Here is an 11,090-nt window from a genome sequence, read left to right as displayed (position 1 = left end):
TGGCTGTTCGCTTTATTCTCTCCCCGACCTCCTTGGTGCACACAGCCCTTCTGCATGGGCCCCAGCTGCCAGGAGCTGACAGTTGGAGCTATTAAAAAGCTCACAGCTCACACCTCCCTTGGCACATTCCTGCCTCTCCCTGGGAAGGCCCGCCAGGAGTTTGAGACCTGCAGGTCTAGGTAAATATTTAAAGTAAGCTGGGGGAAGGGGCCACCTTTTCATTCCATATTTGTTCAACACTTCACCCAGTGGGCCCTGGTCCCTCACGAACTCTGAAGCACTACCAGGGTACAACTACTGCAAGCAAATATATCTGAGTTGTCTTTGCACCATGCTGCTGCACCCTGCAGTCCTAGGGCTCGCGTATGGCTTTTCCATCAGCCTCATGTCTGCTGTGGGAGCTGGACACCTCTCCAGGAGCAGCACAGCAACGCCCGCTGGTCTGACAACTCTGCCTCTGCGCCACCTTAGTGCGTGTTTTCACACTTGGCTGGGCAGGCCTTCTTCTGCTTCACATGACTCCAGAAGTGTTCAGGAGTCAGTGTGCGCCTGTGGGTGGTACGGTACAGGCCTCACATAAAAGCTACAGCTCCCCTTATGATGGCCTGCTGTGTACAGGCAATACCTGTGTAGCTGCTTGCCTCAGTGAAAGGCTCTGGTGGCAGAAAAAAGCTCTGGCGGTGGGACATGAGACTGCTAAAAACATCAGGATAGCCATGGAAGGCTCTGTTTGAGCATGTAAATAGCCACGTACCCCCTGGGGGGTTCAGGTGTGCAAGACTCTTTGCTCTACTCCCATACACATCACCCTCTGCACAGTTATTTATACCTCTCTAGCTGGATGTGCAACAGCTGTGCTGTATATTTCGGTGTAAGGATAACTGCACCTAAAAACAGTCCCTGCCACAGAGTGCTCTCAAGTTAAACAGGGAAAAGCTGTAACACGCGAGTGTGGATCCCCTCAGTGGAGAACAAGGGCTCTGGTATTTCCACAAATGCTATGGTGTCCAAGAAGTTAAAGAGAGCGAGCAGAGAGTTGCTGATGTAAAAATGGCTACTACTTCTGTGCCTAACCTTATGGGCCAGATTCTTCACTGGAGTAAATTGATGCAACTTCAATGGAATTATGCCCAGCTACGCCTGCTAAGGCTCAAAGTACCAGTATAATGTGGTCTGCATGCTAAGCATGTTCAAAACACTAAGGGAATTGGTTTGTGTAGGAAAGTATTGCCCGATGGTACATTAGCAGAGAGGATGGAGAAGGCCAAAGTCAGAAGAAACAAACACTGACTTATAAATGCTGTGTCAGTGCAAATAAGCCAAAGCTGTTCTGTAACAACCTTGAGGCAAACCCTCGTCAGTGTTGTAAGTGTATTAACATGTTCACCTTTCCTGTAAAGTACAGTCACTCTATGGACAGCTGGAGTACAGGATCTCTTTGCTGGTGGGTTTAAAAAAATCTTTGTGCCTTCTCTTCCAACCACAGACAGTTTGCCAAAGCCATCCTACCCACAGCGGGCTGCCTTCTAGCCCAGTAGCCACACCCCATGCAAACAGCCAGATGAATGCATTGAATGCATGAAAAACTAAGTTCAACACATGGTTTTGCAGCTTCTCGCACAGCCCTGCCAGCAAGTACCAGGCCAGAGACCAGTGACATGAGCAGTGGGACATATGGAGAAATCAGGGCTTGTATTAGAGGAGCCAAAGAGGCCATCTGTTGATCCAGACCTGGTTTCCTAAGGGTTCCTATTAATATCATTTGTTAGTTGTCTAACCATAGTATTTAGAAGTCCTGTGGCACCTTATAGACTAACAGATATTTTAAAGCATAAGCTTTCATCTCACTTCATTCAATTGAAACTATAAAGGGCGCGATCCATAATCTATGCAGACTGAAAGATGCCTACTCTAAGCTTTCATGTGCAAAGACCACTCAGCTACCTCTCTGATACATACGTAGTACCCAGAAGCACTGAGACCTCACACTAGGCTGAGCCAATGCTGTAGAGCAGAGACTTCACTCACCCTAGTATGAGGTGTCATTGCCTCTGGGTTGTACACATAGTATCTGGTCATACAGTGCTAGGTGCTGTACAAGCAGATAAAAGACAGTCCTTGCCCTAAAGAGCCTGCACTTTAAGTATAGGAGATAGATGCAGACAGATTGATGGCTGCACACCAGAAACAATAACGCTGTGGCAGACTTGAAGGTGGGAGAGCATGCTCAGCATCCCAGGGAGGATCACCTGTTGGTAGCCAATCAGCTACTGCATTACATTAGTAGGCTTGTCAACTGTATTGAGGTGCTGCAGCCAATCACATCTCCCAATCTGGACAATCCAGCCTTTGACAGCCAATAAGCTATGGCATGGACAGTCTTGTCAGCTGTTTCCAGGTACTGCAGCCAATCTGCTCTCCCCATCTGACCAATCAGCTCTTTGGCACATCTCTCTAATCCAGAGATGAGCAAACTTTTTATGTCAGGACCCACTTTTTTGGCCCTGCAATTAGACGGACCACAGGAAGGGCTGCATGGTGGGGGAGGAGTGCTCAGGAGGTGGGTGGGATGTTTAGGAAAGGGGTGGGGTGCTCATGTAAGTGGGGAAATGGTCCTGCTATTGTGGGGAACTTTCCTGTCTTCTGTACTACCCCGGTGAAGTGGACCAGCTGAAGGATCTGAGTCCTCACTCCCACTCCCTTTACCCAATGGCCTCCCTGACCCCGAGGTTTCCCTGTCTACCCTCCTGAGTAGCAGAGTCCCTGAAATCCCAAGAAGGCTGGGCCCACGTTTCCTGGGGCTGAACGCCAAACCTTGTAGTCACTTAGGGCAGGGGCTAGGGTGGCCCCACTCCAGGGTGCTCTCCCTTCATACTGGATGCATTCTGGAGCTGCTGATCACTACACAGGCTTCAAAGCAAATACAATTTATTAAACAACAACTGATTAAGAAGAAAAGAATCCGGAAAAATGCAGAGGTTAAAAGAGAACACACAGCCCCGTTCTGTGGCAAGGGGACATCACAACCAGCAGTCCACTGAGCATGAGCACAGTTCACAGTCTGCTCCTCATGGCTGTGTCTACACGTGCACGCTACTTCGAAGTAGCGGCACTAACTTCGAAATAGCACCCGTCGCGGCTACACGCGTCGGGCGCTATTTCGAAGTTAACTTCGACGTTAGGCGGCGAGACGTCGAAGTCGCTAACCTCATGAGGGGATCGGAATATCGCCCTACTTCGACGTTCAACGTCGAAGTAGGGACCGTGTAGACGATCCGCGTCCCGCAACGTCGAAATTGTGGGGTCCTCCATAGCAGCCATCAGCTGGGGGGTTGAGAGACGCTGTCTCTCCAGCCCGTGCGGGGCTCTATGGTCACCGTGTGCAGCAGCCTTTAGCCCAGGGCTTCTGGCTGCTGCTGCTGCAGCGGGGGATTCATGCTGCATGCACAGGGTCTGCAGCTCATTGTCGGCTCTGTGGATCTTGTGCTGTTTAGTGCAAGTGTGTCTGGGAGGGGCCCTTTAAGGGAGCGGCTGGCTGTTGAGTCTGCCCTGTGACCCTGTCTGCAGCTGTGCCTGGCACCCTTATTTCGATGTGTGCTACTGTGGCGTGTAGACGTTCCCTCGTAGCGCCTATTTCGATGTGGTGCTGCGCAACGTCGATGTTGAACATCAACGTTGCCAGCCCTGGAGGACATGTAGACGTTATTCATCGAAATAGCCTATTTCGATGTCGCCACGTCGAAATAGGCTACTTCGATGTAGGCTTCACATGTAGACGTAGCCCATAAGTCCCAGGGCCTTTTAGGCCCTGGCTGTGCTGCAGGGGTGGGGCTGCAGGTTGAACTTGCTTGCTCAGGCAGTGACCACACAACCTTAGGCTCTAAAGGGCAGGGTCCTTCTCCCAGTTGGAGTTATAATCTCTCTCCGAGTCTGGCCTGCAAGGCCTCCTGGCTGTGGTGTCTCCTTGCCCAGAGCCTCTCCCCTGCTTTTGCTGGTCCCAGCTGCTTACCACACTCAGCTGCAGACTATGTTGCTTTGCCAGCCTCCAGCTCCTGCCATTGCTTCTCTGACCCCCTTGGCTCTCTGGTCACTACAGGTCTGCTTCTTAGCACAGGATCGGCACTCTTTGGGCTTCATGGGCCTCTGGCTCTGTTACTGCAGGGCTGCCTCTCAGCAGGTCTGTGCTCCTTGGTCTGTGTGTATCTCTGGCTCTGTCACTGCAGGTCTGCCTCCCTGCACAGCTTGCACTCCTGGTGCTCTTCTTAGCTCTCTCTCCTCTTCTCACAGAGACCCAGCCAAAACCCAGCTCACGCGGGGGACAGAACCTGGCTTCCTAATTCTCTCATTGGCATGTCCAGCCTGTCCATCTGGTTGACCTAGAGTGTGGCCTCTTCTCACTGTCCCTGGGGACTGTCAGTCTCAGGGACCTGGTTCTCATGGACCCTTCCCCTTTTAGTACTGGGAGCTAGCCAACCAAAGCCCCCCACTGAGTTTTAGTAAGAGGCCAACAGTGACCTTACACTCAGGAAGGGGGTGCTGGGGGCGTTCAGGGGATGTCCTGAAGAGGGAGGGGTGCTCGGCTGGAGGACCCTAGGAGGGTATGTGGGGGACTCAAGGGGACTCACGGCTGCATCATGTTGATGAGCGGCAGTGGCACCAGGCTGAGGGTAACCCTGCACTCCCAGAACTTTAATACCATACGATCTGGTGCTAATTGAAATATTCATTTGTACCTCTGTGGACTTGAAAAATACCTCTTGCAACACTGTAGTTAGACTTTTCATGGTCTAAGATGTAAAATTAGGGTAAAGGTTACAATTATTTTTCTGTGTAGAAACTCACTCCCTGCTGGCATCTTGGGGGACTACTGGGGGCCGGTGTGACATGGGCTGCAGAGACCAAGGTGGCCACTTTGTCTGAGCTGGGAGCTTACCAGCTTGGCCCCGCTGCTTGACTCAGGGCCTCTGAATATTCCAATTGGCCCAGCAGTTGGGGTGGGACATTCCCTTGGGGATAGCAGGGGCAGAGGCTGCAGTGGAGGAAATAGAGGGCTGGGGAGGCAGCAGAAGTCGGGGGACAATCGTGCTGCACCTCCTTTGCAAAATGTCACACCCCCCCACTTTGCACACCCCTGCCCTAATCAGCTTTTTGGCTGGAATTCAGCTGTTTTCTCAATGAACCATGGCTACTGTTCCCTTCCCGACTCTGCATGCAGGTGAGTCTTTTTCCAGGGAGAGGGAGCTGGGCTGGGGATACACCTAGGCTGCGTCTACACGTGCACGCTACTTCGAAGTAGCGGCAGTAACTTCGAAATAGCGCCCGTCACGTCTACACGTGTTGGGCGCTATTTCGAAGTTGAAATCGACGTTAGGCGGCGAGACGTCGAAGTCGCTAACCCCATGAGCGGATGGGAATAGCGCCCTACTTCGACGTTCAACATCGAAGTAGGGACGTGTAGACGATCCGCGTCCCGCAACATCGAAATAGCGGGGTCCTCCATGGCGGCCATCAGCTGGGGGGTTGAGAGATACTCTCTCTCCAGCCCTTGCGGGGCTCTGTGGTCACCGTGGGCAGCAGCCCTTAGCCCAGGGCTTCTTGCTGCTGCTGCTGCAGCTGGGGGTCCGTGCTGCATATACAGGGTCTGCAACTAGTTGTTGGCTCTGTGTATCTTGCACTGTTTAATGAAAGTGTGTCTGGGAGGGGCCCTTTAAGGGAGCGACTTGCTGTTGAGTCCGCCCCGTGACCCTGTCTGCAGCTGTGCCTGGCTCCCTTATTTCGATGTGTGCTACTTTGGCGTGTAGACGTTCCCTCGCTGTGCCTATTTCGATGTTGGGCTGAGCAACGTCGAAGTTGAACATCGACGTTGCCAGCCCTGGAGGACGTGTAGACGTTATTCATCGAAATAGCCTATTTCGATGTCGCAACATCGAAATAAGCTATTTCGAAGTTGGGTGCACGTGTAGACGTAGCCCTAGTTTCTTGTCTGGTGCAGGGGGAGAGGGGAGACAGCTTGGGCATGTCAGCAGCTTCATGGCTGGCCACAGAGGGCTGAGAGGAGCCATATCGATAGCTAAGCAGGTTCAGTGTCTGGCAGTCTTCTTTGTCATGAAGACTGCAAAATCCAAACTTCCCTCTACCCTGAAAGTCAGTCTGAACCTCTCAGGCCATCTCAGCAGCTTATGCACTTTCCCACTGTCTATTCCCACAGGCATGTTAAACTATTTGGGAATTGTATGATATTAAAGTAAGCAACACAAGTCCCTTTCCAAAGGGCCTCCTTCGCATTTTACCCTGACAGCAAAAGAGGTAGTGATAGGCAAAACACAGCTTCTGAACACAATCCCCCTTGCATAAGCCACCCCAAGCTCCTTCTCTAAGGCTCTCCCCTCACCCTACCCCTCTTCCCTGAGCTTCCCCACACCCTCAGAAACCCAAGCTCCTCGCCCTAGGTCCTCTGCAGTCCACACCATACTTATACTTTTACAGGTACTATCATATTGCAGTCCTCTGGACCTCTACATGAGACATCCCCCCTCCCCAAAGAAGGGGCTGTGACACTACAGTACCTGTAAGAAATGAAATTTAAGTTACTTTCACCTGTATAATCTCAGCACACCCAGAGCCTCAGGGCAGGCGTCAGGGCAAAGGGGTTCTGAAGATGGTTTGGAAGGAGGCTCATCAGATAGCTTTGCAAATTTTTGTGGAGAGCTTCTCCCAGGCATGAAAGGCAGCATGGGAAAATGCACTAAGCCAGTTGTCTGAAAATTTAACAAGAGGCTGATGGAGGCTGGTAGCATGGGCTGATTGATGATCGGAGCCAACAACTCAATAGTGAACAATGGATGATAGGTAGGATAGGACTAGACTATCAAGGGCCTTGAAAGTGAAGACAAGCAGCCTAGATTTGATGTGAAAGGGAAGGGAGAGCCCATGGAGTGATGCAGAGACAGGATGGTGTGGCTAAAACAATAGGACTAGGGAAATGTTTGCGGCAATACGTTCAGTGGCCTGGAGCTGGGCAAGAGTACGTTCACTAAGGCCTGAGGAGGTTGTTTCAGTAGCTGAGATATGAGCTGCACAGAGACGTAGGTAAGAAAGCCCTTATCTTAGGCTGTATCTACACTTACATCAAAATTTAAGGTGCTACCACTTCCTGGGATAACACAAAGGCACAGCTTGAAACTGCACAAAGCGTTGCAACACAAAAAAGCCGTTGGCCCTTCTATTGGGCTGTTCCATGGCCCATCCCTTGAGGTCACGCTTCACCTCCAGCCTAGGCTCAGAATTCCTTCCACTGGACTTACATGCCGCTTCCTTAGTGCTGGGAGAAGAACCCAAGCTCACGCTCCACCAGGGTTGCCACCAAATTATGCAACCGCACAGCCATGCAGCTGCCTAATAAACCCTGCACAGGGGCTCAGGGCTGCCACATATAGAGCTGCCACAGCCTCCTCTCCCCTGGACATGACAGCTCCCTGCTGGGGTCAGGGGAACATATCTCTGCCCCAGCAATGAGAGCCCCCAGAGGCATGCTCCTGTGGCTGCAGCACAGCCAGTCGGCAGCTGCCACCACTGGGGAGAGTGATGTGCTTCTCTGGTCCCAGCTACAAGGCTAGATTAAGAAAGGGGCAGAGCTCTGGGCTGCCAGCCTAATGCCTTTGTATTCTGGTCCAGCTCTCTATAGCTGGGAAGGGCAGGGAGAGATGGCACCACATGCTGCTGTTTCCTCAGCCCTGGCAGGATCCACAGCACTGTGAGAACTGGGAAGCTCTGTCCCCTTATTTCCCTTGCTAGGGGCTCCACTGCTGTAGCTCCCATGGGCAGTTAATTGTTATTCTGGAGGAACGTATTTTGAAATATCGCGGCTACACACAAAATGCATTTCGAAATAGCACTCCACTATTTCAAAATGCAGCATCTACGCAGATAGAGCCTATTTTGAAACAGAGCCACTGGATGCATGATGGCTTAGTTTGAAGTAGGCTCTACTTCCTGTCTACGCAGCCCCTATATTGAAATAGCCGTTTTGAAATACAAGAAGAAATCCCGTGGCACCTTATAGACGAACAGATATTTTGGAGCATAAGCTTTCGTGCCTTTCGGATGACGAAGCAGGTCTTTGCCCACGAAAGCTTATGTTCCAAATGATCTGTTAGTCTATAAGGTGCCACAGGACTTCTTGTTGGTTTTGAAGATACAGACTAACTCGGCTACCCTCTCTGATATGTTTTGAAATAGGCGCTATTCCTCGTGCAATGAGGTTTAGCTATTTCAAAAGAAGAAAACCGCTATTTCAAAATTATTGTGTAGCTGCTAGGGTAGTGATTTTGACATAATGGCTGTGTAGACCTACCCTAAGTTTTGGTGTTTTTCCTCCTCAGTTATTCCTTTCAGTTATCATCTCAAAGCAAACACTGCGGGACACTCATTAGGTATGTTTGCAATTAATTTGCAAGATCCCAAGTAAAGTATATATAAAACATCAGTCCTTTGGTTGGGCTTCCATCAATTCCTATTTAGCTAACTTTTAGGTTCATGGTGGGTGTAGGTCCCTGACAGATATACTTTCATCTGTATAATTACTTGCAATTGAATTAATAGAGCCAAATGCCTGGCATAATTTGATGACTTCAGAGCTTACAGTTGTCATATGTTTGGCCCATGAGGTTTTAAAAACAAGGTCAGTCAGTAAATTTTCTGCAACTATCAGTGCTGCTTCTTTCTTTGGCTCTTATCCCATAAATTCCTGAGTGGAGCAAATTTCCGCTAAACATGACAGGAACTGGCAGTATCAGGTCCTACATCCCTGTTTACGTTGGCTTGTCATCTGGGTATGTTGTTCCACTCCCAGGGAGCACCAAAAGGGTTAGTACACAGCATTCAGCTCCACAGTGGTCTTTCTTTGTTGGCATCACGCAGATGATTTTTGTTTTCCCTGCTAGAAAGAGTAAATGGAGAGGGCACAGTAAGAGTTAGCTTCAGTGCATTTTGTGCCTGTGTTTTGGGGGAGTGAGATGGTCGTCCAGGCTGGATTTGAGCACATAACGCCACATTTTTCACAAAAAATCACAGAACACGTTGAGGAGGTTGTTATAAAAAGGTAGTGCTCAACATAATATTTAACCAATGATCGCCCTCTAGTGATAAGAGTACAGAACTTAAGAACATCAGACCAGCTGTTACTGGGCAGACCAAAGGTCCAGCTAGCCCAGTATTCTGTCTTCTGATAGTGGCCAATAGAGGTGCTCCAGAGGGAACGAACAGAAGAGGCAATCATCAAGTGAGCCATCCTTTGCTGCCCATTCCCGGCTTCTGGGCTACGTCTACACGTGCCCCAAACTTTGAAATGGCCATGCAAATGGCCATTTCGAAGTTTACTAATGAAGCGCGGAAATGCATATTCAGCGCTTCATTAGCATGTGGGCGGCAGCCGCGCTTCGAAATTGATGCTTCTTGCCGCTGCGCGGCTCATCCCAACGGGGATCCTTTTCGAAATTCCCCATGGGAATAAGGGGACTTCGAAGTAGGCGGGGTCCTTTTGAAAAGGAGCCCTGTCGGGACGCGCCGCACGGCAGCAGGAAGCGTCAATTTCGAAGCGCGGCTGCCGCCCACATGCTAATGAAGCGCTGAATATGCATTTTCGCGCTTCATTAGTAAACTTCGAAATGGCCATTTGCATGGCCATTTCGAAGTTTGGGGCATGTGTAGACACGGCCCTGGTGAACAGAGGCCAGGAACACCAATGCTGAAGGGATACTTCAGTAGTATATTGTTCTGGGCTGTTTTGGATACTGGCACATGAATGAAAGCTTCACGTTGGTTCTAGTATTTGTGTTTCTTGGAAGTTGTAACTATTGTTCGGGGCTGTTGAGTCTCACCTACCTCCACAGACCACTGTGCATTGACAGAAGTGGGACAACTATGCTGAGACGGGTTTTGTACTGCACATGGGGTCTTTGAGTGGAAGCAGAGGTAGGGGATTTCTGACCTGAAGCTCCTAGGATGTACCAGATTGTGTCTTTGCAAGGACTAAGGTTACGAATATGTCACAGAATCTCTACCTTTCAGAGACGACCATGACATTGGGGTCCTGCAGCTGACTGGCCACTATGGTGGAGCCCTCAGTGTTTCACAGCCCTCTTTGACAACAAGGGATCCTGCAGGACCCAGCCCTGGCAGGCAGTGCAGGGGATGTGGGGAGAGTGAGAGGGGGGAAGGAGGCTGACAGACGAGTGGTGAGTTAATTAAATCTTGGGTATGCAAAATGGGGGTTGGGCCCTTTGGGGGGCACCATTTCATAAGGAAATTTCAGTGATTGCTGTGTCTCAGACTCATCCATCTCATTAAAAACGTTGAATGATGTTTTTGGTTTTATGTTTGTGTATTCACATGTACATACCAATTAATTACGTTTTTACTTTCTACCGACTTCTTTTCTTACACGTGCCCAAAAGGTTTTTGTTTTCATATGCAGTAGGCGTGCCATAGGAATCTGAGGCCCAAAGGACACTGGGCTTGCTTTTAAGATCGCACAGGAAGGAGGAGTCATTCCCATTGACTTTCAGCAGCTAAGCCAGCCCTCAGGGAAAGGCCAATGGAATAAAATGGAGGACAGCATGCAAGGAGAGAACTCATGGTTACATTCAAAGCACCCACAGGAAGGTCTATGCAAAATTTCCATTGTTTGGATTATAATAAACAGATGGGAGGCAAGGTGGGGTCGAGAGGGGAGACTTGCTAATTGCTGGGACAAAAAATGGGGCCCAATGTAAAAAATTTGCTCACTCCTGAATTAAATTACAGTAGGTTCTTGTTTCTCTGTAGTGCTATGCATTGCTAGATGTACCTCTCTATTAACCAGAATATCTGAATATGCGGCAACCTCCTGGTCCCTAAGCTGCCAGATATGAAAGAGTTTACTGTATACTATAATGCAATAATTTGCATTTGTAGGGCACCTTTCACTCTAGCATCTCTAAAATCTTAACACAAGCTGGACAATATTATGACTATTTTGCAGCTCTGCTATGACCAAAAAAAGAACAAAAACAAACAAACAAACGAAAAAAGAACCTCCCCCCCCAAACATG

This window comes from Carettochelys insculpta, chromosome 2 (genome assembly GCF_033958435.1).
Source record: "Carettochelys insculpta isolate YL-2023 chromosome 2, ASM3395843v1, whole genome shotgun sequence".
NCBI classification, from domain to species: Eukaryota; Metazoa; Chordata; order Testudines; family Carettochelyidae; genus Carettochelys; species Carettochelys insculpta.
This window is presented reverse-complemented; position numbering follows the sequence as displayed.